The following is a 5926-nucleotide window of genomic DNA, read 5'->3' on the forward strand; positions in this document are numbered from 1 at the left end:
AACCCTAGGTAATTTTCGAAAACACCTAGAAGAGTATTTCGTATCACATACATTTCTTGTAGATCCCTTGGAAGCAAGCACCACAATTGTCGTGTCTCTAGTGGTTCACACCCAAGCTAGCAAGACATAAAACTTCTAAGAGAGAAGAGGGGAGTCTTGAATTTTCAGCTATCCCTTATGGAATCGAGTGGCCGAAATATGAAGGCCTTAGGGTCCTTTATATAGTGGTACAAGGAAGTCCTGGATAACCCTAATTGGAATATAATAATAATAATAATAATAGATTATAACCCACGTTAAACGTGGGGGAACGCATAAAAAACGTACAAATGTCTACAGATATTGCATAATAATTATTAAAAAACATTATGGTTATTGGTATTAGTGAAATGTGTAAAAGATACATTGAAATTGATAAATATCTATAATCGTTGAAGGACCTTTTTGTACACAACATTTCTCTTTTTATTATTTGAACAATATTCTTCGTCACATATGAGTACCTTCAAAATCATAAATAATTAAATTAGTGTAATTTGATGACAATTTGATGGGTAAAACATTCGGGACAAGACTTTTAGCTCTTTTTTTTTCTTCAAGAAGGTGAATCGTCACTTGAATCCATCACTCTGTTTTAGTGTTAATGTTGCTTATAAAAGTTAAATATAAATATATATAGGCATATTGGTAAGTTTTATTATTTTATATGAGGAAAATAATAATTATAATGAGACAACATTATCTAAAAAACAAATGCTTGAACTATTTTTTGAGGGAAAAATCGGGATCATTAAAAAATTTTATATCAGGAAAATACAAATTTCGATTGGGTGACATTATGGATGAAATTACTCATGGATATTATTTTGGAGGGAATTGTATTTTGTAAGGTATAACACTATGACAAAATTCGAAATATGTATGTTTGTTGTGTAAATTTAATAATTTATAAATTTGATAGTTACTATATAAAGATAAAACAAAGTAGGTTGGTATGTTATATAAAATAAAAAAATTTAGTCACTTTGTTTTAGTGTTAGTGTTGCTTATAAAATCGATATATATATATATATATATATATATATATATATATATATATATATATATATAGAGAGAGAGAGAGGGGTATATTAGTAAGTTTATTATTTTATATGAGAAAAGTAATTTTATAATGGGGCAACATTATCTAAAAATAAATACTTGAAATATTTTTAAAGGGAAAAAATTGGGATCATTAAAAAAAAATTATATATGGAAAATACAAATTTAAATTAGGTGAAATTATGGATGAAATTAATAATGATTAAATTTGTAGGTTACGATTGAATCCGATTTTGGAAAGTTTATATTTGATAAAGGAAACGCATAAGTTATCAAAATAAAATTTATTACGGATATAAGGAAAATACAAATTTAAATTTGATAAATAAACGCATAAGAAATAAATGCTTAACATATTTTTGGAGGGAAAAATCGAGATCATTAAAAAAATTTATATAAGGTAAATACACATTTAAATTGGGTGAAATTACAGATGAAATTAATGCCGATTACATTGGTAGGTTACAATTAGAATCTGATTTTGGAAAGTTTGAATTTGATAAAAAAAATGCGTAAGTTGTCAAAATATAAAATTTTAAACGAGGGGAAACATATAAAAATACATATAAAGTTATAAAAAGTCGACACAATAAAAAAAAATAAGATAAAACAACCTAAAAAAAATTATCCTAATAAATAAGAATCATTTTTCTACATGTCATTTTCTCATTCATTTGTCACATGAAAATTTTTGGTATTTTTGAATTAACTATTTTTCACTTGTCATTATTCTATGTTTTTTAATTATATAAAAATGTTACTTAATTATTTCGTTATATGAGCATAAACATTCTAATTATACGTTCCTTCCATAATAAGATTACTTAATTTAAACTTATATTAACAACCAATATAATGTTTTTTCATTGCATTAAATATTGACAACTATTTCATTTATTCAAATAAAGTGATAGAGTATAATTTATGGAATGTTAAATGTTATATGAATTTAATTTTAGTATATCATCAGTGGAAATTTTTTTCTAAATCATGATTGGTTTATTTTAAATTGATTATGAATATAAGTGTTAGTTTTTATGTTTGTTCTTATTTATTTGGTGTTTGTAAGAACTTTGCGTTAGACTTGGCACAGCTTTGGATAATTTTGGTATATTATCAATGTAATTTCGTATATCTTTCAATTATATGAAATATCAAATAATGACATTTCATTACTATTGTGATAATTTAGTTTATATATTATATTTTTACTAATGTTAACGGTCTTATTTTTTTTAATAACCGTAACGCTTTTATTAATTGTACTTTTTGCAAATCTCCTAATATCTTATAATTTTTTATCTTACTTTATAATTTTTCATAACTATGCTATTTTCAATATTTGTTGTCTTAAATACGAAACTTTGTTCATTGATTTCGACCAAAAAGGGTTTCCCATGATCGAGATATGACATTTAAAGGACAAGGACAAATTAGGGAAAAATGCACAAATAAAAGCTTTGGCTTTTTAAATAAAAAAAGACATATGCACATTGCTATTAACTAAATATGTTAAAATCAAAATAAAAATTACAATGCACTTTGTATCCATTGAACATAGTTACAACAACTCAAAAGAAATTTAGAAATTGCAATTCAAAACATTATAGATTAAAGTCAAAGTACATTGCTATTAACTAAATCTGTTAAAAACAAAGAATTATGGGCAAATATGTCAAATTACTAGCAGTATAATATTGATAATTAAAAACATTGAAGGGTAAATGGTAGTTTTCAATCATCAACTACCGTGCAATCCAAACAATCTCAGAAAAATTTAATTACATAAGGCACACATACATACATACAGTTAATCAAAAGTCTCTATGTTTTTCTCACGACATTTTATCAAACAGGTAGAATGCCACATCAAATGCAAGGTTAAAAAGACAAAAGTAAAAGACTGAAAAAACTAATACTATAACATTTATAATCAAGATTATTCATGCATTAAGATCACAGTCAAATACAACACTAATGAGAATCAAAAAATCAAATACAATTAATAAAAATTAAGAACATCATATTAAAGAAGGAACCTGGATGACAAATGTGATTCTACAATTGGTGATGCTATTCGAACGTGATGTTGCATAGGGTCTGAAGAAAACATAATGTATGAATATCAACACATGATTTATAACTTTCAACAATGATTATGGAAAGAATATCAAATTTCGAATTCTTTGATTCTTTGAAATTGATCAATAATATCCCGTAATCTTGTAGATACGTTTCATATAATAGATGTGAATTGAAAGAATATAGGAAAGGTGCTAGCTAAGAACGTGATTTTAATTAGGAAGGAACGAAATTTACTTTCGAAAATTATGATGAGGTTTAAATGAGTTGAATAAATTCATTTTATAAATGATGTTAACATTAAATCAATTAGTCAAACTTTCAAATTTAGTCAATATTAATTTTAATTTATTTTATTTTAGAATGACATCATCAAAATGATCTAAGTGTTGAAACTAATCAGTAAAACACAACGAATGGCTTTAATTGTTGAAAGTGATGTCATAAGGTTTCTCTTTTAATATATATATATATATATATATATATATATATATATATATATATATATATATATATATATAAGGATTTCAAATTGGTAATTATCTAACTATTTATTTATCCACATGGGATATTCTAGAAACCCTAAAATATCCCCAAAAATCGTCCAACCCCTAAAAAGGAAGGTTCTGAAAACTTTTGCTCAACTATTGAACAATTACACTTCATACCCTGCACTTTTAATTAATTCTATTAATCACAAAATTAATTCCAATTAATTTTAGGTTAATTATTAATTAAATAATACTTAATCAATATATTATTCTTATAATATACTAATAAACTATTTATACTAAGTTATTAATCATATAATAAATTAATCTCTCTCTCTCTCTCTCTCTCTCTCTCTAAAAGTCACATTGTCCAATTGCTAGGTTTGAGAGAAACCCAAATGGACTATGCTACTATCAATTCAAGTATATACCAATTATAGTTATGGGCTTAGACACCTAATCCAACAGCCCCCCACTTGGATAAGTCAGTAACTATAACCGCCAATACAACTTCTAAATTAATCAGCAGATTGTAGGTTCCAAAAGCTGTTGCCGAACTCTGACCCATTCAGAAACGTATCCTAAGATAAGTGATCATATAATCCTCCATTCTGCAAGATATCATTCGAAAACGAGACATGGAATAGAATCAATCTCATTTTCCAATACTTTGTTTCCTTATTTCTGATTTGTGATGATACATGACTTCTAATCGAACACATCAATTTAGTCATGGCTGGCCCAGCACTATAAGTCAACACCAAATCACCTCAGGGCCCAAAAATATCGCTTTTCCCGTTTGGGAAAAAGGAACAAATAAACTTTGACTCATATGCTTGCATCTTTTACTCATCAAATCATGCATGACAATTCGTTTTATAACATCAAGTTACTGAGGCGTTTACACATTATTAATGTACAACCGACTTGTAAATTACAACTCATATATCTCCATTTCAAGATTATAAGATATTAGCATCTCAGAATTACTCATGATAGATTCCATGAAGTGATTCTTTGAGTGTGGGTTTATCTAATACTTAAATCTACATTTCTATGTACTCATGAACGTTGCAGCAATACTATTGCTATGTCTAACTCTTTAGACAATCTACAATCCAATTCATGACAATCTTAATTCACTACTTACTTCCAAAAGTACGACCAGGCTATGGAGTCTGAGTAATCATATTATTTGATAAGTAAAACATGCAAAACGAAACACTTAAATAAACAATTGACAAAAGGCAGTAAACAAAATCATAAATAATTCTCCATTATTTATTCACCAAAAATCAAATTACATTTATTTTGTTACAAGTTTTAAACTAACTATTTAAATACGAAAACTGATATCATGTCTCAGACCAATGCTCCTAGCATGCAGATTGTGCTTGACCTTACTCAGAGCCTTCATCAAAGGATCTGTTGGATCATCTTTTGATGATACCCTCATCACGATGAAGTGACCTTCTTCTACCCTATTTCTGATATAGTGGTACTTTTTGTCGACATGTCTAGACATTACAAGATCTCTTAGCTCCTTAGTCAAGGAAACCACTCCTTCATTATCACAGAAAAGTTCCATCGGCTCTTGAATGGTCAGACAACTCCAAGATCTCTAATGAAGTTCTTCAACCATGTTGCTTCCTTTGATGCTTCACTTGCACCTATGTACTCTAATTCATAGGTTGAATCAGCCACCGTGTCCTGCTTGGAATTCTTCCAAGTTACTACTCCATCGTTCAGAGTGAATACCCAACCTAACTGAGAATGACAATTGTCTCTATCTGTCTGAAAGTTGGCATCATTATATCCGCTTACTCTTAAAGTATCACTGCCACTGTAGCACCTTGGTCTTGGTATGTTCACTTTTGGTCCTTCATTTTTGCAAGTCTTTCTTTTAATCCCTTGGAGTAGTACACGGGGCGTACCACTTGGTACACTTAGTGTACTAGCTGAGAAACTGGTACGCGGGGAGTACCATTTGGTACGCTTAGCGTACTAAATCTATGTCGAGTCAAGACCTAGGCCACATATGTGGGGCATACACATGTGTACGTTGGGCATACGTGGACTTTAATGAAACCCTAATGGAGGGCGATTCACGCTATATAAACCACCTTATACCTTAGGGTTGGCCTCCTTACCAGCCTCTAAAGCCTCGAAGACCCTAAAATCGAGTTATAGCTTCCATTGTTAGGCATTCGGGCATTTGAAGAGAGTTTGGTTGTAATTTTGTGCATTTTGAA

Source organism: Lactuca virosa, chromosome 2 (assembly GCF_052849685.1).
Source record: "Lactuca virosa cultivar CGN04683 chromosome 2, Lactuca_virosa_CGN04683_v6, whole genome shotgun sequence".
Classification (NCBI taxonomy): domain Eukaryota; kingdom Viridiplantae; phylum Streptophyta; class Magnoliopsida; order Asterales; family Asteraceae; genus Lactuca; species Lactuca virosa.